At 41.2% G+C, this 27,043-nt stretch overlaps 1 long non-coding RNA gene across 2 annotated transcripts; it reads right to left on the bottom strand.

Annotated features, from left to right (window-relative positions):
• Positions 1-1,436: 1,436 nt before the first annotated feature.
• LOC133381138 (uncharacterized) lies at positions 1,437-14,142 on the bottom strand. Of its 2 annotated transcripts, none has more exons than XR_009761625.1 (4): positions 14,096-14,142; positions 13,510-13,580; positions 8,346-8,469; positions 1,437-5,828 (listed from the first exon to the last, which is right to left on the bottom strand). It is a non-coding gene; the product is annotated as an uncharacterized LOC133381138 (long non-coding RNA). The 2 variants fall into 2 exon arrangements; XR_009761624.1 differs by lacking the exon at positions 14,096-14,142 and adding an exon at positions 14,019-14,084.
• Between the last annotated feature and the right edge of the window lie 12,901 nt (positions 14,143-27,043).

Here is a 27,043-nt window from a genome sequence, read left to right as displayed (position 1 = left end):
TTTAAAAACAACAACAACTAATATTCAAGATACAGAAATAGTGGCAATCCAGATCCCCCACCCCCACCCATGACACTCAGAGCCTCCCCCTTCTCTCTCTCAGAAAGTAGAGTGGTGCACAGATCCAAGCAGGGATTCAAATGAACCAGTTAAATGCAGGCTCCTGCTGGATCAGACCAGCGCCCCACCTAATCCAGCATCCTGTCCTTAGAGTGGCCAACAAGATACCTATGAGAAGACTGTAAGCAGGACCTGAGCATAAGAGAACTTTCCCTCTAGGGTTTCCACTCACTGGTATTCGGAATCATACCGCCGACTGTGGAGGAGGAGCATAGCCGTCATGGCTAGTAGCCACTGCCTTGTCCTCTGTGAATTTGTGTAATCCTCTTTTAAAGCCATCCAGGTTGGTGGCCATCACTGCCTCTTGTGGGAGCAAATGCCAGTTTTACTATGCACTGTGAAGAAGTACTTTCTCGTGTCTGTCCTGAATCTTCCAACCTTCAGCTTCCTTGGATGTCCACAACATCAGAGGGAGAAAAGCTTTTCTCTGTCCACTTTCGTCATGCCATGCCTAATATTAGGCACTTCTATCGTGTCACCTCTTACTCACTTTTCCTCTAAATTAAACAGCCCCCAAATGCTGCAAACGTTCCTTATACGGGAGTCGCTCCATCCCATTGGTCATTGTGTCTGCCCTTTCTTGAACCTTTTCAAACACTACAATGTCCTTTATGAGGGGAGCTGACCAGAATTGTACACAGTACTCCAAATGCAGCCACACCATGGATTTGTAATTGTATTATACCTTTAGACACCATCCAGACCTGATGATTTGTCAGTTTTTATTTTGTCTGTAAAGTCGAGAACTTCATCTCTTGTCACAACTATTTGCCTCAGTTCCTCGACTCCCTTCCTACAAGTTATTTCAGGCACAGGGATCTGCCCTATATCTGGTACTGTGAAAACAGATGCAAAGAGTTCATTTAACTTCTCTGACATCTCCTTATCCTGCTTTCCCACACCTTCAATTCAACTGCCTCCCTAGATGGTCTCTTGCTTTAAAAGTATTTAAATAATTTCTTGCTGTTGGTTTTTAGCAATGTGCTCCTCAAATTGTTTTATCTTCTTCCATGTCTTTTGCCATAGGAATTGTGTTCCTTTCTATTTTGCTCATTCGGACAAGGCTTCCATTTTTTGAAGGAAGCCATCTTGCCTCTAACAGTTTCTTTGACTCTGCTTGTTAACCACGATTGGAATCCTCGTGGCTCCGGTGGGACTTTTCCTGACCTGTGCTATACACTCCAGTTGCATGCATGCATGCATGCATGCACTCACTCACTCACTCACTCACTCACTCACTCACTCACTCACTCACTCACTCACTCACTCACTCACTCACTCACTCACTCACTCACTCACTCACTCACTCACTCACTCACTCACTCACTCACTCACTCACTCACTCACTCACTCACTCACTCACTCACTCACTCACTCACTCACTCACTCACTCACTCACTCACTCACTCACTCTATTTATTTATTGATTGATTGATTGATTGATTGATTGATTGATTGATTGATTGATTGATTGATTGATTGATTGATTGATTGATTGATTGTATTTATATACCGCCCCATAGCCGAAGCTCTCTGGGCATCTTACAGTAACTAAAAACATTAAAAACAGATATACAAATCTAAAACACATTTTTAAAAAACAATTTAAAACACAATTTAAAAGTTTAAAACAATTTAAAACACATGCTAAAATACCTGGGAGAAGAGGAAAGTCTTGACCTGGCACTGAAAAGATAACAGTGTTGGTGCCAGGCGCACCTCGTCACAAACATCATTCCATAATTTGAGGGCCACCACTGAGAAGGCCCTCTCCCTTGTTGCCATCCTCTGAGCTTCCCTCGGAGGAGGCACCCGGAGGGCCTTTGATGTTGAGTGTAGTGTAAGGGTAACCCTTAGTAGACATCAACAAACTCATACAGGGGACAAACCTTATAAATGCTTGGAATGTGGAAAGAGCTTCAGTCACAGAAACTCCATTATGTCACATCGAAGAAATCACACGGGAAAAACCTTATAAATACTTGCGGTGTGGAAACAACTTCAGATGCAGTGGCAGCCTTACTTCACATCAAAGAGCTCATTCAGGGGACAAACTTTATAAACGCTTGGAGTGTGGAAAGAGCTTCAGTCTGAATGACGGCCTTACTAGGCACCAACGAACTCATACAGGGGAGAAGCCTTATAAATGTTTTGAGTGTGGAAAGAGTTTCAGTGACAGGGGCAAACTTACTTTGCATCAAAAAATTCATACAGGGGAGAACCCTATTAAATGCGTTGAGTGTGGAAAGAGTTTCATTGAGAGTGGCACCCTTAATAGACATCAAAGAACTCATACAGGGGACAAGCCTTTTAAATGCTTTGAGTGTGGAAAGACTTTCAGTGACAGTGGCACCCTTACCAGACATCCAAGAACTCATACAGCGGACAAACCTTATAAATGCTTGGAGTGTGGAAAGAGCTTCGGTCTGAGTAGCCACCTTACTTCACATCAAAGAACTCATACAGGGGACAAACCATATGAATGTTTGGAGTGTGGAAAGAGCTTCAGTCACAGAAACTCCATTATGTCACATCAAAGAAATCACACAGGGGGAAAACCTTATAAATGCTTGGAGTGTGGAAAGAGCTTCAGTCTGAGTGGAACCCTTACTAGACATCAACAAACGCATACAGGGGACAAACCTTATAAATGACTGGAATGTGGAAAGAGCTTCAGATGCAGTGGCAGCCTGACTTCACATCAAAAAACTCATACAGAGGACAAACCTTATAAATTCTTGGAGTGTGCAAAGAGTGTCAGTCAGAGTGGCACCCTTATTGGGCATCAAAGAACTCATACCGGGGAGAAGTCTTATAAATGTTTTGAGTGTGGAAAGAGTTTCAGTGACGGACAAACTTATTTGCATCAAAGAATTCATACAGGGGAGAAGCCTATTAAATGAGTTGAGTGTGGAAAGAGTTTCAGTGAGTGGCACCCTTACTAGACGTCAAAGAGCTCACACAGGGGAAAAACCTTATAAATGCTTGGAGTGTGGAAAGTGCTTCAGTCAGAATGGCAACCTTACTTCACATTAAAAATTTCATACAGGGCACAAACCATAGGAATGCTTGGAGTGTGGAAGGAGCTTCAGTGAAAGTGGTGCCCTTACTAGTCATCAAAGAACTCATACAGGGAACAAGCCTTATAAATGCTTGGAGTGTGGAAAGAGCTTCAGTCGTCATGACCACCTTACTTCACATCACAAATTTCATTCAGTGGACAACCCTTATGAATGCTTGCAGTGTGGAAAGAGCTTCACATGCAGTGGCACCCTTACTTTGCTCAAAGAACTCATACAGGGGAGAAGCCTTATAAATGCTTTGAGTGTGGAAAGGGTTTCAGTCACAGTGGCACCCTTACAAGACATCAAAGAACTAATACAGGGGAAAAACCTTATCAATGCTTCGAGTGCGGAAAGAGCTTCAGTCACAGAAACTCCATTACATCACATCATAGAATCCACACACGGGAAAAACCGTATGAATGCTTGGAACCTGGAAAGAGCTTCAGTCACAGAAACTCCATTACATCACATCAAAGAATCCACACAGGGAAAACTCCTAGAAATGATTGGAGTGTGGAAAGAGCTTCAATCTGAGTGGCAATCTTATTAGACATGAAAGAATTCATAGAGGGGACAAACCTTATAAATGCTTGGAGTGTGGAAAGAGCTTCAGTTGGAGTGGCAATTTCACTAAGGATTCATACAGGGGACAAACCTTATCAGTGCTTGGAGTGCGGAAAGAGCTTCAGGTGCAGTGGCAATCCCACTTTGCATCAAACAACTCATACAGGGGACAAGCCTTATAAATGCTGGGCGTGTGGAAAGAGCTTCAGTCGGAGTGGCAACCTTAATTCGCATCAAAGGTGTCATACAGGGGAGAAGCCTTATAAATGATTGTTTCATTCTGGATGGCCATCTTCAGGCACTTCAAATTATCCATACAGGGAAGCAGCCATATAAAAGCTTTGAATGTGGAAAAAGCTTTAAGAAGAGTTGTAGCCTTTCTGTGCATCAATGGACCCATACATGGAAGAAGCAATATTAATGTCTGGATCATACCCTTGCTACACATTAAAAATATCACAGTGGGGGGAAACCATGTAGCTGTCCAGAGTGTGGGAAATGTTTCATTCAGTGTATCTTGCAGTGTCATTCTTCCTTCACATCAAAGGATCCTTAAAGAGGAGAAACGATGAAATGCCCAGAGAGTGGAAAGAGCTTTGTTAGATAGATGCTATATTAGATACTCATGTTACTATAAGGCAAGCCCCTGGAGCCAGCTAAACTACAATTTCCAACCCACACCCCTTCTTATGTGACTCATTATGCGTTCCAGAGGTGTTGTGTGAAGAACAACAAGGACAGCCGTTAAGACACAAAATTAATTAAGAGCTACTGAATAAATGTTATCTCTTCCTTGGCAGAGTTCCCTCAAGTCTAACAGAATAATCCCATTGTTCTAAGTATTGGAAGTAGCCTGAGTTTTCTCAGGGTCAGTGAGAAATATGCACATTCACACAAAATCACCAGATTCCCAGACCCCTCCTTGGCAGGAGGGGGACAGAGAAAGAGTCTTTTAAAAAAATGAGGCTTGAATCTAGGAGAAGGGGGCTGAGGGTGACTGGAGCTCCAACACGTGTACTACGCTCTCAAGGAACACATCGAGGGACTGCAGGGACAGAACCAGGGAGAGATTCTGGGTCTCGGTGCAAAACCTTGAGACCAAGAGATTCCTTTCTGGTTTTGGATCAGAGCTCTTCCACAGCTGTATTCACTCCAAGCATTCATATGGTTTGTCCCCGGTATGAGTTTGTTGATGTCTAGTAAGGTGGCCATTCTGACTGAAGCTCTTTCCACACTCAAAGCATCCATATGGTTTGTGCCCTGTATGAAATTTTTGATGTGAAGTAAGGTGGCTACTCTGACTGAAGCTCTTTCCACACTCCAAGCAATTATAAGGGTTGTTCCCTTTATCATTTCTTTCATGTCCGTGGCACAGAGTGGTAAGCGGCGGTAACGCTGCTGAAGGTCTGCTCACGGCCGGAGTTCGATTCCAACAGAAGGAGGAAGTCGAATCTCCGGTAAAAGGGGTCAAGGTCCACTCAGCCTTCCATCCATCCATGGTTGGTAAAAGGAGTACCCGGCATATGCTGGGGGGTAAAGAAAGTCCGGGGAAGGAACTGGCAATCCCACCTCATATATACGGTCTGCCTAGTAAACGTCGGAAGACGTCACCCTAAGAGTCGGAAATGACTCGCACTACAAGTGTGGGGACACCTTTATCTTTTTAAGGGAGTTACTAAGACTGGAGCTCTTTCCATACTCCAAGCATTTATAAAGCTTGTTCCCTGTATGACTTATTTGATGTAAAGAAAGGGCACCAGTGTAACTGAAGCTTCTGTCACGCACCATATATTTATCTGATCTCCCTCTCTTATGCCTTCTCCTATCTGTGATCAAGGCATTTTGGTAGCTTAACATTTTACTGCACTTAGGAGACATTCTTATTTCCTTTAGGTGATGCGTACTCCCTTGAATGTTATGTTTATCACCTTGAGCAGTACTGGATTCATCCCCCCAGTGTCTGCATTTGTCTGTTTGCTCCATCCTGATTTCCCAATTTCCATTCATACTTCTGATCCTCAGCTCTTTCCAGTGGGACTTCTGATGGTTTCTCTTCATCCTTGATCCCCCAAATACCTCCTGGTGGAATAAAAATGAAAGCTGGTAAAGCACCGTGGAGAAATTCTGTGCATATACCTGCCTGTTTATGATTTCTATTTTGAAAAAAACATTTCTGGGTCCTCTTCATGTCAGAGTGTAATTGTCAAAGTTCAAGGTCTGCTATTGTTATTATGGCTGTGGGCACACTAGTGGCATCAAAAGCAGTGAGAATGGTTTTTCTGGCTGCATCTTGAAGCAACTCTGCCTTCAGCTGGACACATCTCCCTTCCCCACTGCTGATTTCAGACACCTCAAGACTATACGCACAAAGTGTTGGGCCAATCACTGTCTCTCCCTGAGCCTCCAGCAAAGCATTGCCATTGGCCATACCAATGATTTACCAATCAGTGGAAAAATCTATCTGAGGCTGAATTGGGGGAAAAAAGCATTCAACCTGATCTGACAAATTTTTAGAGTGAAAAGGAGAGGAATTTGATGAGTAGTGTGTGTCTGTTTTCAGAAAGCAGAGGTGGAAACGCACTGGTATGTGTGTCTGAACCCTATGCTGCAGACCTGTTTTAGCAGTAGCTGCCTAGTGACAAACTGTGAAGACAGAGAAAGCCAGAGTCGCTTTTAATAGTTATAGGTGGGGTTAATTCATTCTGATTGGTCTCAGTAACAACAGTATCTGATTGGCTGGAGGTTCTAGAGAGCAAAGGATAGGCCATTAACAGCCAATTTAGAAAGTTGGGAATGTTGGTTGATGAGGGAGGTGTGAGGCAGAGGCCAGAAAAAGCTGGGGTGAAAGTGGAGAGCAAAGTGTTGGCAGGCTGGCTACTAGCTTATAAACCTGGGAGACACTCCACCCTAACTTGGCCTGTATGATTTTTAAAATGGCTTCAGTTTGGTTCTTTTTTCAAAGAGGCTGCTTGAGACCTGACGGAAAAAGTTGCTGGAACAGTTGACTTTGTCATCTCAACTAAGATGATGATGATGCCAGTCATATTCACAGGACACGAACTTTGGCAATCTAATCTATGCAACTGAAAAATAGTTGTAATAGTTTCACCCTCAGGAAAGGAGCCCATTGTTGAAATCTAGAGCTAATCAAAATACCTGAAGGGTGAATACCACCACCTGTCACCCCGACCATACAACTCAGACTAGGAATGACACTTCCTTGATCAAATCAATGCTGGAGTTTCATTTCAGGTAACATGAGCCGAGAGAGAAATGGCAGGCCAGTAAGCTTTCCTCAGTTGTGCTGAACTCAACGCCCCTCCATCTCCTCTTATGCCTTGTGTGCTTACTCCTTTGTGTGTGTGTTAGTTTATTTATCATTATGACTATTTAGCTGATTCCCTCACACCGAAGAATTGCATATTGTTACTGAGCTATCTCCACTGAAATTAATAGTTACGTCCTGTTGCTGAGCTTCCCCACTGAAGTGATAAACGTGTATATTTTGATTCTCTGTGTGTGTACTGAATAAATAACCCCACTTTAACACTTGTGTGAGTGTAAGTTACTGGGTAAATCTGCCAATACACGCTATTGCCAATTTCTATAGATCCTAATTCACAAGACTTGAATGTGTGTATGTGAAACCTGTGTCTGCTGAAGAGGCTTGAAGCTTGAATATTAAGCAATTCATTCCCAAAATGTTAACAAGATTTGGCTGATGAAGATCAGAAGGAAGCCCATAAATGTGTTAGACCGAGAGGTTGCCCTGTGTCATGAGCTTGAAAATGAAATGAAATGGTCTGCCTTCAAGTCAATCCCGACGTATGGCGACCCTATGAATAGGGTTTTCATGGTAAGCGGAATTCAGAGGTGGTTTACCATTGCCTCCCTCTGAGGCTGAGAGGAGTGACTGGACCAAGGTCTTCAGTAATTTTCAGGTGTCTCAAGTGAGCCCTGGGGAGAGGAAAGTTTGAGAACCCCTGTGCTAGGGAATGCTGATGGGGGAACACTTCTTATTCTACCATTTAGTCTCAATTCCCAGACACAGAGTAGTCCAAGCACACCTGAGCATCTTCCTGCTGATCTCTCCTTTTGTGAAACGCTGGACAAAAAGTTCTTCTCTTCCATCTCCTTCCAGCCTGGAGCTGAGATTACATTTCAAACTCAAATGGCCTTTTTGGAACCGAAATCAACACAAATCTTCCTTAATCAGTTAACCCATTGCTTTACCCAGGAGCGGCCAACTGGGAGGGGTGCTGTTCCTCAAGCCTCCCCAGCAGTGGTGTCGCTACCACCTATCATAAGGGACAGGGGGAAGGCAATGGAGAATTGGGGCTCTGCCTGCGCACTGGTGGAGCCAATTCGGTACTCCCCTCCCCCCCCGGTGTGCCCACACAGCCCCAAACTACTTACTACCTTGTCCCTATTCCTCCCTGCCACACGGGCCACAAGGGCCTTTCATTTGATCCAGCAGGTAGCTTCTTATGTTTTCATGCCCAAGGTAAGTCCACCAGCAGCAACCTTACGATCTCATTTGTAAAACCAACATGCATTCATACCTTCCAAAGCTATTGAGGACAAAGGGATCCTTACCCAGAGAGGTCGCCATCTCATAAATCTCCTGCCTAACCTCCTTGTACACAGGTCTCTGGCCAGGATCCAACAGGAACCTTTCCTCGGTGAAATGCAAGGACACCTCCTGGAAGGTCACCGGTCCCTGGAACAAGAAAACAATTGCATTCCTCATAAATGATCCCACCCAATGTGTGGACATCATCTGCCCTCAACTCACAATCTGAAAAGAGAAGTGGCAAGAGGGGCTATTTCCTTCAGTGTTCATCTCAGGTCCAGACAGCATCTACCCGAGAGGTCTTAAAAAACTCAAATGTGAAATTGCTGATTGTCTACTAAAAATATGTACATATATGATCGACTTCGACATCTGAGGATTGGCCAATGTATTGCATGAAACAAAAAGGGGATCCAGAAGGTAGCCTGGAAAAAAGGTAAAGGTGTCCCCGCACTTGTAGTGCAAGTCGTTTCAAACTCTTAGGGTGACGTCTTGCAATGTTTACTAGGCAGACTGTATATATGGGGTGGGATTGCCAGTTCCTTCCCCGGCCTTTCTTTACCCCCCAGCATATGCCAGGTACTCATTTTACCGACCATGGATGGATGGAAGGCTGAGTGGACCTCGACCCCTTTTATTTATTTATTTAATTTTTAAACTGCCCATAGCGAATAGCTCTCTGGGCGGTGAACAAAACAAGATTAAAATACAATATTACAATAAAATTACAATAAAATCAGCAACAAGTTAAACGAAAAAAAAAATTAAATGAAACACATTGAACATTAAAATGCCTGGGAGTATAGCCAGGTCTTAACCTGGCGCCTAAAAGAAAGTACTGAAGGCGCCAGGCGTATCTCCACAGGTAGGCTGTTCCACAGTTCGGGGGCCACCACAGAAAAGGCCCTAGATCTAATAACAATCCTCCGGGCATCCTGATGAGTTGGTACCCGGAGGAGGGCCTTGGATATTGAACGAAGTGAACGGGTAGGTTCATAAAACGGGTAGGTTTTACTGGAGATTCGACTTCCTCCTTCCGTTGGAATCGATCTCCGGCCGTAAGCAGAGCTTAGGCTGCATTACCACCGCTTACCACTCTGCACCATGGAGGATCTTCGCGCCATGGAAGAAAGTAAAGGCCGATTAGCTTAAAATCTGTTTCAGGTAGGGTGGATAAAAATCAATGACTTTAATTTTTTTTTAATTTAAATTGGATTTCAAAGTTTTCTTAAAACAATTAGTTAAAAAAAGGAGCCTAGGTCAAATATATTATCATGAACACTTATTATACAACTTCTAATTAAATTCTATCAGTCTGTTAATAGCAGTTTATAGAGATGGGAGATAACTTGATCAATCCTGTTCTGCAGGTGGTGTACATGAAATGCAAGCTTTCTCTCTCTCTGAAGACCTTGCCTCTCACTAATTGCAAAGATAGAGAAGGTCAGTGAACAGAGAATAGGGGAAATGGAGTTGATCTGAACAAGGAAAGTGGTAAGACAGCTCTTAACAGCAGTAGCCACTTCTGCAGGTGTAGAGTGAATTTTTTCTTCCTTTGGATTAATTCATTCCATATTTAGAAATAAATTGGGAAATGAAAAAGCAGGAAAGCTTGTATTTCTTTTCCAGACAATGAACAAGACAGACAGACAGACATAAATAAACAGCTAAAGAAGAAGACTGTGTTAACTGTAACAACCAAGAATTTTAGGTTTCTCAAGCTGACCTGGTTTAAAGTGCCTACATTTTTGTTTTTAAAGAACTTTCCATTTATAGAAAAACTGAAATAGTTAGCCATTCAAAAATCCAGGTGTGTGTTTTGTTACTGTTGTTGTTGGTTGAAGAAGAAAACTAACCTGGAGAATAAACAGTCTTATTAGTATAATTTAAAAGCCTGTTTGGTGGTGGTGATTCTGGCACATCGTGACAAACATATCACAATTATTTATTGATTTATTATTATTTAATTAATTGAACAGTTAGAGCTGGTTCATCTCCTGAATGACTTCACAAGTTCATTCTGCTTTAGTACTAAAATGACCAAATTATCATTCCATTTTTCATTAAAATTACTCTGAAAAGAATTCAGAATAATTGGTTATCTACCTCCCTTCTAATGAAACCTACATCTGTGAATATGTATTAAGATTAAACTAAAAAATGTACTTCTACTAAAAAGTGATGACTAAATATAATCTTCCTCATGAATGATTTAAACTGTGATTTAAATCATTAAATTTGAGTCATTCAGAGAAGCAATTTAAATCACGTGGGCTGGATGGAACAACTATCAGGTGGATCCACACTTGGCTATGGAATCGTACTAAAAGAGTGCTTATCAATGGTTCTTTCTCAAACTGGGAGGAGGTAACAAGTGGGATATTGCAGGGCTTGGTCCTTGGCCCAGTGCTTTTCAACACTTTTATTAATGATTTGGATGAGAAGGTGCAGGGAACGCTTATCAAATTTTCAGATGATACAAAATTGGGAGAGATAGCTAATACCCTGGAGAACAGAAACAAAATTCAAAGGGATCTTGATAGGCCGGGGCATTGGGCTGAAAACAACAGAATGGAATTTAACAGAGATAATTGCAAAGTTCTACACCTGGGAAAAAAGAAACCAAGTGCACAGTTATAAGATGGGGGATACTCAGCACAGCAATACTACATGCGTGAAGGATCTTGTTGTTGTTGATCACAGGCTGAATATGAGCCAAAAAAGTGCGATGTGGTTACAAAAAAGGCAAATGTTTTTTAGGCTGCATTAAAAGAAACATAGCATCTAGATCGCGTGAAGTCCTAGTTTCCCTCTGTCTGGCACTGGATAGGCCTCATCTTGAGTATTGCTTCAAATTCTGGATACCGCACATTAAGAAGGATGCAGACAAACTGGAACAGGTTCAGAGGAGGGCAACGAGGATGATCAGGGGACTGGAAACAAAGTCCTATGAGGAGAGACTGAAAGAACTGGGCATGTTTAGCCTTGAGAAGACTGAAGTGGAAAATGTACTGTACTTGAAAGGTTGTCACACAGAGGAGGACCAGGATCTCTTCTCAATCAACCCAACATACAGGACATGGAATGATGGGCTCTGGTTACAGGAAGCCAGTGTTGAAGGAAAAACTTTCCAGACCAAAGACTGTGCTCCAAAGGACAGAGGTTTATAAATCAATAATACAGATAAGCCAATGGCGCCAGTGGGAGAGGAAGTTCTCTCGAACTTCACTCTGCCAATGCCAAGTAATACAGAGCTTTCTTTAATAATCAATATGTCATACATACATTGGACCCTGTGACCCCTTTATGCCAATCCCTACCCTGGTATCCTCCCCCAAGGGCAGGCTTTGGCCCATGCATCTTAAACTATCTTCGTCTATACCAAAAAAAAGAGGAAAGTCTTCTACGCCTTTCTGACCCATGTTTCGACATCTCATAAGATACAGGACAAGGCAAACAAAAACAGCTCAGGATAAACTTCAAACCTTAACTCAATATATAATTAACATATATAGCTTCTCCTAAGAAAACATTCTTGTGTATCAGTTCCTCTTTTTAGTACCGTGTTACCCTGACAATGAACTCAGGAAACATGCTAACTGCAAACCACAGCCTCTTCTCACAAACTGTTAGGAGAGTATCTAAATGCATATTCTTCCCCTTTTATAAGCAACACTTCAAACAATATATTTTAACAACCATTGCAAACCATATAAACTCAAGATATGACTTCTCTGAGAATATAAAAATCAGAATTCCTTCCACATCAGAATTCGGCTGAACATTAGGAAAAACTTCCTAACTGTTAGAGCTGTACAACAATGGGACCAATTACCTAGAGAGGTGATGGGCTCTCCAACATTGGAGACATTCAAGAGGCAGCTGGACAGCCAAGGTGGATTCCTGCATTGAGCAAAGAGTTGGAGTCGATGGCCTTTTGGCCCCTTTCCTACTATTCTATAATTCTATGAAATCAAAAATTATATCAATTCTGGTTTCAGGGAAACTAGTGTAAAACATTATTAAAGACAAAATTACCAAACATGAAAAAGAATATAGCAATCATGGGATAAGAGAAAAAATGCTCTTATGGTTCAGGAACTGTTTAAAGATCAGGAAGGAGAAAGTAGGAAGAAATTGAGAGTTTTCCCAATGGAGGGATGTAAGCAGTGCTCCACCAATCTCAGTATCAGGACTTGCACTTTTTAACTTTTGCTCAATGACCTGGACTTAAGGAACAGCAGTGACATAACCCATTTTACAGATGACACCAAATTGTTCAGAGTGGGGAAAAACAAAATAGGGATTGTGAGGAGCTCCAGAAGGATCTCTCCAAGCAGACTTGAGTATTAAACAGCAAATGGAATTAAGTGTCAAGTGATGCACTGAAGCAAAAAAACCCAACTGAAGGCGTCTAGTAATGGGATCTGAAGTGGTGGCAACTGACCAGGAAAAAGACCTTGCAGTCATAGTGGAGAACTCAAGGAAGGTAATGGAGTGCGATACTGCTATGAAATTGGCGAATTTTATATTAGGGATCATTAATAAAATGAAACTGCCAATATCATAATGCCATTGTACAATTTGAAGGTGCTATTGAACTTGAAATGCCATGTATGGTTCTGGTTGAGTGATCTTAAAAGTAATATTGTAGAGGTAGAAGAGGTTCAGAAAAGGGCAACCAAAATGATTAAGAGGATGGAGCAGCTCCCCTCTGAGGAAAGGTCAAGACATTTGAGGCTTTTTGCTTTAGAGAAAAGGCGAGTAAGAGAAGGCATGATAGGTGTATGGTCACACCATATATTTAAAGCACATTCAACACACATGCAAAGCACATGGCTTCCCCCAAAGAATCCTGGGAATTGCAGTTTACCCCTCACCAAGCTACAATTCCAGAACCCTTAATCAACTACAGCTCCCATGATTCTTTGGGGGAAATCTGTGTTGATTGTCCTTGAAATTGGATAGCAGGGTGATTTAGCAGGGCTCTTACACCTGGCATGCAGGAAGAGAGAGGAGGAAGTTGTTCCCACCAGTTTGCATCAGTTTCTGGAAAAGTTTCAGTTGCTAAACATTTTGTCAGGCTACTTTAAAAAGCATGAAGGAAGGGCCACGTTTTTGCTCATACTGCGTGAAAAGCCTAGATACTTCATGTGACCCCACACCACAAAATATGTGCTATGATACCTCATATCACCCATCTCCATCACCAGGAAGCTCTCCCCTTCGAGATACATCATCATTCCCTGGCAGGTGGGCTGAACCAAAGGACGAAATAAAAAACATTAAGAAGCTGCCTTATAACAAATGAGTCCTTTTAGCTCAACACTGTCTATTTAGATATGTCCTTAAGTATTCCACGTGTATATATATCTCTCTCTAAAGCTTAAATACACTCAAGATCAAATTCTAAGCTGAAGAAAAACGCAGCACTTTAAAACAACCGGGCTTGTTTGCTATTCACATACGTCATTTCATTCATCTCAAAAAAATGCAGATGTTCACGAGGAATAATCAAATCTGGGACAAAACACCGCAAGCTTGGGAGGGCGGGAAACGGGGCCCCGCAGTAGGGTAGAGTTGGGATCTATAGGGCAGGCCTACATCCTCAAGCAAGCCCGGAATCGGCTGGGGGGCACCTACAGGGGAGTCCTTGCTTTCCCCCTCCTCCTCGCCCACCGCCCCAAATGGTGCACCTTCATCTTAGAACTCCCTCTATGCAGCCCCTCTCGAACATCTTTGCAACCAAAAAATGACTCACGTGGTCACTCACTTTATTTCTTTCAGGAAGGCGAGACAGGAAAGGGAGGTCCCTCAGGCAATCTTTCCTTCTGCTCTAGGAATGGCTGCTCTGTCGTTGGTGTTAACCCGAAAGAGCACAGTCACTGAAGCCCATTGTGGAGTGTAATGTCCCTTTAAGATCTACGAACTGCGCGTGTTTGGACTCATATTTAAACCTGTTTGCCTTGTGGGAGGGTTGAGCATCCTTGAGTTTGCGTCACACCACCAGCCATCACAGACAGCAAAGGGGAGATGGTCAGCAAGTTTCTGGACTGTGTCTCTCCTCCATATTAAAAATAAAAATCCCATGCACATTAGAAAAGAGGCTCTTGGAAAAGTTTAGGTTAGGCTAAACCCCATTTTCTTTACCTGCTGGATTTCTGCGTGCAGGGACTTTTTCTTGTTCACTTGTATGAAAGAACTTTCAAGTCTGCTACAACCCCCCTGCAGTCTGAAGTGATTTAAGTGCAGAAACAGACTTCCCACCTAATCTGTTCCTTCTGTGAATGAGGTTACTGTGCTCATCTCCCACACTGCGCTCCAAAGATGGATAAATGCCCTGAAAGCAAATCAGTAGGGATGCTTATTGTATCACCCGTCTATAAACAACTGAGAACAAATGTTCAATAAAGGCCCCGACAGAGTCTTTACAGCTCTGTGAAAGTGGAACTGGACTGCCTTCAAGTCAATTCCGACTTATGACGACCCTATGCCTAGGGTTTTCATGGTAAATGGTATTCAGAAGGGGTTTACTATTGCTTTTCCTCTGAGGCTGAGAGGCAGTGACTGGCCCCAGGTCACCCAGTGAGCTTCATGGCTGTGTGGGGATTCGAACCCTTGTCTCCCAGGTTGTAGTCCAACACTCTAACCACTACACCTCACTGGCTCTCATCTGGAGAAAAAGGCTAGTCTTTACAGCTCTGTAAGTGTGTTTTATTAAGATGGCAGCCTGAAAGCAGATTCTTATGAGTTTTTTCTCTCCACATTTCACCAGAAGGTCCCAGGGTTAAAAGCACCATTTATACAGGATTAAAACACCCCCAGTCCCATTATTATTATTACTAATCATAAACATTCATGTGCAGATTCTGTTATGTTCCGGCAGCTGACCTTTATTGCACTAGGAACAATGGTGAACCTGACAGCAAATGTTTCCAACTCCTAAGTATGGTCCTGCCCACATGAAGGTGTCATCTCACAAGAACGTTGTTCATATCCAATTATTGGTGTGTGTGATTAGTGCCCAAGCCTCCTCACACACCTAGATGTTTAGTCACCATATTTCTTTCTATTCCGCCACTTGCCATCCACACCAGTGGGCAGAGCTTGACGAAATTTATCTGGGCTCTGGGCCTGGTGGAATGCATTGTCACAGATGCCACTGAATGGGCCATGAGCCCACAGGAAGCTCCAGGCCAGGTGGGCTGAGGTTTATCCTTTGGTTTCCTGCTGACTCTTCCTTCCTGTGTAAACTGTTATTCTTAGGATGCTGACCACATCTTCCAGGTTCTTCTTCATTCTCTTGAGAGAGATCTTCTCTTTGTCTGTCTCTCTCCTCACAGCGTGAGAACAAACACTAGGCTTAGCATTTGCATTTCTAACTTAGCTAGTTAGCTAGGTGTAGAACTCTTTCCTGTTGTTGTTGTTATGTGCCTCCAAGTTGACTACAACTCATGGCGACCCTATGAATCAGCGACCTCCAAGAGCATCTGTCATGAACCACCCTGTTCAGATCTTGTAAGTTCAGGTCTGTGGCTCCCTTTATGGAATCAATCCATCTCTTGTTTGGCCTTCCTCTTTTTCTACTCCCTTCTGTTTTCCCCAGCATTATCATCTTTTCTAATGAATCATGTCTTCTCATTATGTGTCCAAAGTATGATAACCTCAGTTTCATCATTTTAGCTTTGTTAGGTCCAAACCCAACACGCAAGTCGCCCTGTCAACCCCAACTCGCTTATTACACCCGGGAAGAGTGCGGAGTTGAGTGCAAATGAACCCACTATCAGAGATCAAGTAACACGAGACAAAAACCTTTGCAAAGGGGACCCAATACTTACAAGCCGAAGCAGGCCAGCATGGGAACCTCGTTTATTGGTGTCATAGGGTTTATATAGGCTCACCCCGAAGTTTACAGTATCGGGCATACGTCACAAAATACAAAAGAAGCAGTTGCTAGACACTATAGCTTTGGGGCAGACAAAAGGAGGTAAAGGGGTGTAGGGGGAAGGACGAAAGTGGAAACACTAAGATTATCTCTTAGATTCCATGTCTGCATACTTCGCATGTCCTAGAGATAAGCACTATGCAACTACAGAAGAAGGGAAGAGTAAAGGGGTGGCCGGCTGCAACCGGGCGCCCCATTGGTAGGAGACAGACATGAAAATTACTACGCTTGTATATCAAAGGGTTTCACAAGTCAAGATCTGAGGGGCAACGGAACAGCTTATAACATTTCTATGCAAGGCACCTTTATAGCAATAAACAAGGTCATAGGCATGGATGTGATACAAGAGATACATAGTAGGGAAGTTTCCAGCTTAAACCGGCTTTTATTATGCGAGCCACTGGAATGTAGGTAAGGGTCAGGTCACCAGGAAATAAACCGACATTTTATATCAAAAGTCAAATAAAGGCCACTTTGGTTCTATTTCCCATAAAGCCCAAGCTGGTTTAGATAGGACAAGTGAACTATAGTTTTACAAGCACTGGGGATTTCAATTTAACCCCAACAGTCCCCCCTTTCAGCCCTGAGAGACTAACTAGTCTCTCAGGTAGCTGTATTACCTTGCTTGGGTTGCCAAATCGGTCTCAAAGCCATTTCCATGTAAGTTGGTTGCGGTTTTCGGAAAAATGACAGTGTGAGCTTGTTTATACAGACTGAGGCCAATTGCATCAAATTTGGAATAGCAGATTGAGGCTTTCGGGAAAATGAAGAAATCAGCCTATGCAGGCAGGCGGAAGCAAGCTGGATTAAATTTGGGATGCATTGTATACAGCAACAAACAGCTATTAATAATACTATAACTATTACAACATAAAACACAATCTTGCGTCAGTCTGCTCAACTCCCTTTTCAGTACATCGACCAAGGAACTGTCAAGTATGACTGGACCTTTTGATACTACTAGAATGGCCCGTTTGCTTGGTTTTGGTCCCTAAAACTAAACTCAGAGACCTATAGACATTAACTGAATAACATTAGAAATACATTGCAAGTAACAACATCCAGTAATAATAATAATAAATAAAAACTATTACTATAATCACATAAAACAATATCTTCTGCCATCTAGACCAAAATTCACAGAGCCACCAAGGGCCAGCAGGCATTTGGCGACCCGTTAAGCCCAATAGGAAAAGAACAAGTCAGTGACCAAAGGAAAATCAAATGCAACAAATGCTACCATCTCAACAGTAATATTACCTTACCCACTGTTTTATGTCCCATTCTTCAAAGTCCAATTGCCATTTTCAAGTGGGTATATCACATGTATTGGTCACACAGACCTCACCTCTTACTAAACTGCTTATCACCCAGCCCTCCTCTACCTCCTTTAAGCTGTAGCAGGAAGCAAAGGAGACTGTACTCCTTAAGTAACAAAGGGGACTCCCACTTATCCATGTGGTGAAGTGTGTTTTCCTTGTTTTGGTTGTCCCTGTCTCCTGTAAAGTCCAGGCCAGTGGGGGGTCTCAATATAAGAAGACCCCCTATGTCTGTATATATTTTCCGATATGTGTGCTTCTAGTCAAGAAAAAAGGAAAACTAATGCTATTTCTAACGAGCAATGGGATTCCCTGTGGATGGGGGTGTATCCGCCAAGGATTAAGATAACATTTATGCGACAGCGTTTAACTCTGCCCTTGTTTTTCTATGCACAAAACCTCTGGAACGCATTACCAGCCGTGGGGGTATGTGTGAGTTGGGGTGGAAGTTATAGCTCTTGGCTTTTGCACCTCCTAGATTCCACTTGAACCAAAACGGGGTTAGCCAAGCCGTACCACTCCCTCCTTTTATGTGAAAGGCAGATGTACACAGATGACCTTTCACATATTAGCAAGCACCGTTCTGCCCCCTGGCTCCAATACTGACTTCCAGGGTGTGACTGTGCCATATGAGATGGATACACATTACAAGGGCTAATTAGACAAAGATCAGAATTCAAAATCACCACAATGGGGTGCATTATAAGGGTTAAACCTTCTTTGGCATCCTTATCCCAGCCAAACAGGGAATTCCAAATACATCCATGTTCCTATATCTGTGAGTGCTTATCTATAATGTAAATGACTGTATGGCAATCATGTGCTATCTAGAGTGTACTTGCTCCCCCATTTGTTTAACTGCTTCTAATTGTTTCTGTACATAGGATGAGAAAGTAGTGTCTGAAGATCAGCTAGGTCATAACCTAATGTGATGGGTTTGAGGTGTTGAAACAAATCTGGATTAACTAATATTCTCTGGATGATCCATACAGGGACTTTAAATGGAAAATCACATCCTACCATTTCCTTAATACCACAAAGGCATCTATTGAAATGTTAGCATAGGTTGTGTATAGTACTTATCAATAACATCATAATCACAAAATGTTCTAAGGCACATGCACCCATGTCCAGAATATACAATAGTTGAACTTAATTCATTTCTTAGCATGAAAAAGCCATAAGATACATTAATCATTTTGAGAGAAAAGCAATCTTGATGGAATTCCAAACTATCATCTTCCTAGATTCTTATGGTGTTGACATCCATTCACATTAATTGTTACCTATTCCTAGCCATTGTAATGACAGAGTGAGAAAATAAACAAATGGGTCAAAACTTCACATTGATGAACCTCACATCTGAAGTAGCCAAATTCAGTAAACCCCTATTACAGAATCACTCAGAAGGATTTGAAAAGTAAAAACATCTAAAGAACAAAACAGCCATAACATATAAATTATGAAGGGAAAACAATAACAACAACACATTCTTAAAGGACAATGCATAAACAGTTACATTCAATATTACAATGGAAATATTACAAAGAAAACAAGTAAATAAAACAAATAAACACACTGTGGGATGGCTTGCACAAAGTTCATCCTGTTCCTGTTCATGTTCAGTTACAGCTTCCACTGAACATGTGTGTCTTTTGCTGATGCTAGTCAGAGAAACTGGAATAATGAAAGAATCTTCATTTCCCCCCCCTCCCCCCGAGTGACTGTATGAAAAGATTGCAAACTTGCATAAGGTGCCCGTTTCAGGTTGCTGGCCAATATAGGCCCGAAAATAGTTCTGTGGTTAGGTAGAATGAAGCAGGCCTCTATGCTGTTATTGCAGCAATACAGGAAAATAGCATGCCAGTTGCATATCGTGTTCTGGTCCTGGAGCACTTCAAAGATCGAGTCCAAAATGTCTCAAAATAAAAATCTTCTGTGATACACATGCAAAAGGAAAATGTTCCTTGGGGAGAAAACACTTCAGTACAGGAAAGAAAATATAAAAATAAAACATCCATGGCCACAGATGAGACTTCTGATCAAAGTGGACAAAACCAAAATATTGTTTTTGTAACAGACAGACAAAACACACAACAGTACAACATATTCTAAACTCCTGAGTTTCCCCATCCTCTGGCTATGTAGAGCCTTGCTCATGAAAAGTAGCCACGGAAAGCAGAGAAAAAGGATTTATACCTCTTGCTATGAATGCAAAACAAAGAGATGTTAGTGGCACAAATAGATTAAGTTCTGTTCCAAATCAGCAGGGTGTTCCAATGGTGCTCATCCTGTATGTAGAGCAGTTGCTCTAAGTGCCTGTCAAGGAATAAATGCACTAACATGCGTTATAATTGTGAACATCATTTTAAAAGAAAAAAGTTCATTAGTAATAGTGTGATTTATATGCACAAGGTATGACAATGAGGAAAGCATTTTCCTGTTGAAAGTCCTGGTCCATCTTCAGTCAAAGAGCAACTGGGGATGAGTTTCTGTTTTGGAAGCAAAGTAATATTGATTCCCAATGTGAATTCTAATATGACGTAGACAATTACTGTGATTTTGGTCCCCTTTTGATAATGAATTTACCTAGTCACAAGAGGACATCACATTAGGTTTAAACAGCAAGGTGGCCTCAGTTTTGCCTATCTAGGAAATGGGCAAATCATACATTTCACAGACAAATTTAAAACAATTACCTGGGATCGAGTACCAAAAGAAGAGGTGTTATTTTCCTTATGGAAGAAAGAAAAACAAGTACAGGTTCTAATCCACAATCTAGCAACAATGATGAAGAAGAGAGAAAAAAAACACCCACATACAACATTTTGTTATTTCCTGTCATTTTCCCCTTTTCCTGTCATTTTTCCCTTTTCCTGTCATTTTTCCCTTTTCTTATTACCATCAATAAATATTTCTCAAACTATCCTTCCTCTACCATCAAAATAACTTCTTTCCTAGAATCCTTCATTTTACTTACAACCTTTCTAATTCATGGGTATCTTTTCCCTGTCAAAGTGTATGGGGGGAGGAAAACATTTCTACCCACAAGGCACTACATACAAATTTAGTTGGCACTTACAATTGCCTCCCTTTATATACGGGTAAATGGGTAGAGTAGTTTCAAAAGTAATTTTGTTATTTTTGCCCCTTTGGCCACTGACAGAAAAACTAACTGTGCCAGGCTTTTATCTACAAGCAACAGCCAAAGGTTCAGGTCTAATCTAAACAAAAGGAACTCTAGTATCTTCTCCTGATTTCAAGATGTATGCTTAATACGTTTGTGCTAGATCTAGAGAACAAGGGGGGGGGGAACCAATCTCTTTCCCTTTTCTTTTTTTTTTTACAATAATTTTTATTCAAATTTTCATAAAACATAGAAAACAAAATCATAAAACATTCAAAGACAAAAAACAAAACAAAACAAAAATGATTAAACAAAAAAAAATAAAATGTTGACTTCCCATTTGTCACATATCAAATCAGTTATAGGTCTACAATATATAACAATCCTGTCTCTTAAATCATATTATAAAATCACTTTCCTCCAGTAGTTATCTTAATTAATCATCAAATCTCATAAACATTACTTTATTCTTTCCACAAAAAGTCAAAGAGAGGTTTCAATTCTTTAAGAAATATATCTATCAATTTTTCTCCAAATAAACATGTCAATTAATCCATCTCGTTAATAATTATAATAATCTTATTGTCATAACCATAGTCCAAATAAACATTTCGATTAATCCATCTCATCAGAATCTGTTAGGTCCAATAATTTCAATAGCCATTATTCCATTATCCCTATTAGTTCCATCTTCCATCTTCAATAGTCCTGTTAAGTCCAGTAATTTCAGTGTCCAATCTTCCATTATCAGTATTCCATAATAATCTTGCTGTTGTAGCCATAGTCATATAATAAGAGTCTGATGGGAATTTCCTCTATCCCAAATATTTTCTTGCCATCCATTCTGAATAAGTTGCTGAAATACTGTTGTAAAGTCATATCTGTGTTCTTCTTTTTTACAAAATGCACTGGCTCATCTCTTAAGAGTTTTTCCATTGTCACATGGCTGCAGTTAATTCCATAGATTTTCTCTATATCAAGCTCCATCACATCATTCCAGTCCAGAAGATTATCCAAGCCATTGATAACTTTATCTCTAATATCTTCATTAATTTCTTCAAAGATAACGTTAAATTCCAAACAGTAGATTTTATTTCTAAAATCCATAAACTCCAGATCTTTTTCCAATTCCACATTTGTTCCAATCTCCAGGGCTTGTATCTTCCCTTTATTTTTTCTTTTCTCATCTCTGATCTCATTCTCCTCTCTCACAGGATCCCCTATTTCTTTAAGCTCCTGCGTCATTTTGCTCAGTTCAATTTTCAGCTCCTTACTACCCTGTCGCAGGGTTTGTTTCGTTATCTCAATCTCATCCATTATTTTCTGAAACATAGTTACTTCCAGATTCTCAGCCACTTTCTTGATTGCCATTTTTAAAACCACGAAAACAAAGCAAAAGAAAAATAAAGAAGAACCACTTCTTATTTCAGCAACAATTGGGTTAATATTCCAGGCTTGATGACATCACAGTATAAACAGAGCAACCTGCCTTATCTCTCTATGTTCAAGAATGCAAAACAAATTTAGTTCCCAGCATCAAAACAGTCAGTGGCGTCGTGAAGAAGCAGATTCGTCAAAATAAAATAGACCAAAAAGAGAATAGTCCCAGACAATATAATATTCCTCGGAATAGAAATCAGGAATAGAAATCCCTCTTCTGTTTATTATCTTTAGAATGCACTTCCAGGACAGCTTTTTGCGACAGAAACAGAGATAAGCTGTTAATTTCGTGAATAACAGAGAAGAGTTATAGCTCACCCAGAAGTTTTCCAAAGCCGATCAATCTGACAAATCTCCTTTTGCTGCAACAATTTAAACCAAGTAAAAAAAATAATAGAAAGAAGGGTGCTTCCCTGTTAGTCCGTTCTCTCTTTAAAGAAAAGATAAACGTATCGCTTATACAGATAGAGCTTGTTCGGAAGTCCGTCCGGCATTGTTGGCTGGACCTTATCTCATAAATTAATGAAATCCAGTCCTCCCAACAAAAACAGGCTTTTGAGGTTGATCTCTACGTTTCTCCCTGCCCGGGAGAAATTTCATCAGTCAAAAAAAAGAAAATGTTCTGACTGATTTATATCTGAATAAGCTTCTTTTGAGGCGGGAGCCCGTCCCAAAAGCAGGCACAAGCGAAGTCACCCTTCCCGGAAGTCATGTCTCTTTCCCTTTTCTGTAATTCTGGCTCAACATGCAGTAACAAAACAAACAAACAAAAAACAGAACCACGTCAAAAGAAACGTAACATTTACAAGATAAGAAATAACTGACAAATAATGAAAAGCAAAACTTATTCTAGACAAATATCCCCCCCTCTGTGAACATCTGCCCCGATTGTTAGGTCCAAACCCAACACGCAAGTCGCCCTGTCAACCCCAACTCACTTATTACACCCGGGAAGAGTGCGGAGTTGAGTGCAAATGAACCCACTATCAGAGATCAAGTAACACGAGACAAAAACCTTTGCAAAGGGGACCCAATACTTACAAGCCGAAGCAGGCCAGCATGGGAACCTCGTTTATTGGTGTCATAGGGTTTATATAGGCTCACCCCGAAGTTTACAGTATCGGGCATACGTCACAAAATACAAAAGAAGCAGTTGCTAGACACTATAGCTTTGGGGCAGACAAAAGGAGGTAAAGGGGTGTAGGGGGAAGGACAAAAATGGAAACACTAAGATTATCTCTTAGATTCCATGTCTGCATACTTCGCATGTCCTAGAGATAAGCACTATGCAACTACAGAAGAAGGGAAGAGTAAAGGGGTGGCCGGCTGCAACCGGGCGCCCCATTGGTAGGAGACAGACATGAAAATTACTACGCTTGCATATCAAAGGGTTTCACAAGTCAAGATCTGAGGGGCAACGGAACAGCTTATAACATTTCTATGCAAGGCACCTTTATAGCAATAAACAAGGTCATAGGCATGGATGTGATACAAGAGATACATAGTAGGGAAGTTTCCAGCTTAAACCGGCTTTTATTATGCGAGCCACTGGAATGTAGGTAAGGGTCAGGTCACCAGGAAATAAACCGACATTTTATATCAAAAGTCAAATAAAGGCCACTTTGGTTCTATTTCCCATAAAGCCCAAGCTGGTTTAGATAGGACAAGTGAACTATAGTTTTACAAGCACTGGGGATTTCAATTTAACCCCAACAGCTTCTAGTGATAGTTCTGGTTTAATTTGTTCTAACACCCAATTATTTGTCTTTTTTGCAGTTCGTGGTATGTGCAAAGCTCTCCTGCAACATTTCAAATGAGTAGATTTTTCTCTTACCCGCCTTTTTCACTGTCCAACTTTCACATCCATACATAGAGATCGGGAATACCATGGTCTGAATGATCCTGAATTTAGAGAATTCTTTCCTATCAAGTATGTACTTCCAGAATAAAGTAGTTCTTTCTTATTTTGAAGCTTAAAGTCTCAATGTGACTAATTCCAGAGAAGGTGTAATATTTAGTAAGGATTCAAACACACAAAGCTCACTCACGTGTTTTTTTGCTACTCTGCAACAGATTACCCACCCTTCACCAGGAGCTCCCAGGGTGGGTTACAAGAGGTTGAAATTCAGTGTTAAAAACAATTAAAACAAACTACAACCACAGCAATAGCCTGGGTCCTGAAAATGTACATCTCAAGTGTCAAAGGCCAGGCTAAAGAGGCGCAAAATTATACAGTGAAGGTGCCAGACACACCTCTCTGGGAAGGAGTTCCATACCTTACAGGCCACCTGTCCTGGGACACCATCCCCCTAACGCCTGAGAGGAATAGACCTATCAAGAAGGCCCACTCTGCTGATCTTAACACACGAGAGAGTCTGTAGGGAAGGAGGCGGACTTTCAGATATTAGAAGCCTAAGTCATTTAGCAAATAATTATTACTTGGAAAACAAAAATAAAAGGTGGACATGTAAACTTACCTTTACTCAGAAAACACCTGTGGCTTATTACAAACAATAGTTATGGCATTCAGAACTAGTAATAATAGGGTTGGCAGGCTCAGGGCCTGAGAATGATTCTGTATCTTTAAAAGAAGAGAAAATTCAGCCAAGTGTAGTTTTTCTTGCAACACTATAATGGGAAAAAACCACAAGGTGAAATTCTCCCTTCCCCCTGCACAACTTTTAAAGATACAGAAGACCTCTTGGACGCCCGGGCCCAGCCTCCAAGAGGTCTTTTGTATCTTGAAAGGTTGTGGAGGGGGAAGGGAGAATTCCACCTTGTGGTTTTTCCCATTACAGGGTTGCAAGAACACCTGCACTTGGCTGAATTTCCTTTCTCCTAAAGATACGGGATCAGTCTCAGGCCCTGAGCCTGGCAACCCTAAGTAATAATCTTATTGACCCCCTTCCACCAGTCCAAACTAGTTGAAGCTTTGCTATGTGTCAGCTATATAGGCAATTATCCTAACTATTAAGAAAAGAGAAAAGAAATCATAGGATAGCTAAACATCCAAGCAAGGCTTCAAAGGAGCCAGTTGAATTTAGGATCCTATGGATGGGATCCAGAAGAACAGAGATGAAGGGGAAAGGTTGGAAAAATAAAATGATAAAACATGAATCTCACCTAGGAATAAGCAAATCTATTAAAACAAGAAACTTATGTGTACAAAAGCAAAAACTGTCCAAAGTGGTTAAAGAGTGAAAGCTCCAGCCCCAAAGGATTGACTTAGAAGAGAATGGGAGGGGGGGCAAGGGGGGACCCAAGATGCTAGAAAATGTAGTGTTTATTATCAAAAAAAGCCCAACGTGTTTCAGCCGCTGTACTGTCTGTCCTTTATCAGGGGCTGTAAATAAAATTACAGGGACACACAACATCATTACACATTATTACACAAAGAACATTACAGCACTATATCGTAGTATGCATAACTAATCTGTACAAAAAAAATTTTTTTAACACTTAAACAAACTGGTCTGCAATATACTTTTCTACCAGGATTGCTTGAAATGATAGATGACCACAAAGAGGAATTCACATTAGGGTGTTCATGTATCCGGTTCTAACTAATTAAGCATAGGAGAATTATGTGCAACTGGGGACAAAGAATGTGGAAGGGATCATTGACATTTTTTAAAGCTCATAAAATGGAAATGGACTGCCTTCAAGTCGATCCCGACGTATGGCGACCCTATGAATAGGGTTTTCATGGTAAGCGGTATTCAGAGGGGGCTTACCATTGCCTCCCTCTGAGGCTGAGAGGCAGTGACTGGCCCAAGGGCACCCAGTGAGCTTCATGGCTGTGTAAGGGTTCGAACCCTGGTCTCTCATGTCGTAGTCTAACACCTTAACCACTACTGGCACCACCAGGAGTCAGCATTTTAAATTCCAAAATCCATGCTATTTCTCTCCTTAATAAAACATTATTTTTCCCCAAAACCCAAAACTTAAAATCAGCAAAGGAGTTATGACATCACTACATTTTCCAGCATCTTGCAGTCCCCCCCTTTTTTTTTTCCCCCTTGGCTTTTTCGATGCTTGCCACTTTCTGCTTTTGGTTTTTATCTTTTGTGGGTATTCATGGCTTGGGACAACACACACTTATTCTAAAGAATATTTGGACAAATTGTTACAGCAACCATCCATTTTTGAGAATAACTATGGGGACAACAATATGGCTTGGCAGGAGGACGTTATAAAGCAACACACGAGGATGATTAGATGTGAATTACATGCCTCCACTTCGTTAGAATGCTGTCATGTTCAACGTATATCCAGGGGTTTAAGAATTTTAAAAGCACCTGGCATGTTTGAAGACAATGAAGAATTCATGAGCAAATGGTGTGCCATTCTTAAGAAATGCTTGCAGGAACTTATGGTTGCAGGACCTTATGGTCCACTAAAATCAACTCTCAGCTGAAACAATCTCTCAATGAACAAACAGAAAAATATTCACTAACAGGCAAAAAACCTTGCGGTTTAAAAATGTACCTACAGCCAACACATATTTCTATTAAACTAAAAAGCAGGGAAATTGGGCAGCTATAGTGAATGCACCAGGGGAGCAGGAGACCTGTCCTAGGGTTGCCATATTCCAGTTCCACAAATCCGGGCAGGCTAATTTGCATATTATGTAAATATTTGCATATTATTTGCATATTATGCAGATATTTGCATATTAATATTTGGATTGTCCAGTTGTTTTGTTTTTGTGCCTAGGAATTACCACCAAAAACTGGGGAAAGATGGGAGAAATCTTTTTTTTAAAAGCAACATTTTCAGCCTTAAATGCCTAGACTCTAGTTTCCAACACTATGGAATATTTATTGATTGATTAAGAGGATTTAAAAACAGAGCTCAGCACAGCTTACAAATATAATAAAAACAATAAAA

The sequence above is a fragment of the Rhineura floridana genome, chromosome 3 (genome assembly GCF_030035675.1).
Source record: "Rhineura floridana isolate rRhiFlo1 chromosome 3, rRhiFlo1.hap2, whole genome shotgun sequence".
Classification (NCBI taxonomy): Eukaryota; Metazoa; Chordata; class Lepidosauria; order Squamata; family Rhineuridae; genus Rhineura; species Rhineura floridana.
This window is presented reverse-complemented; position numbering and strand designations above follow the sequence as displayed.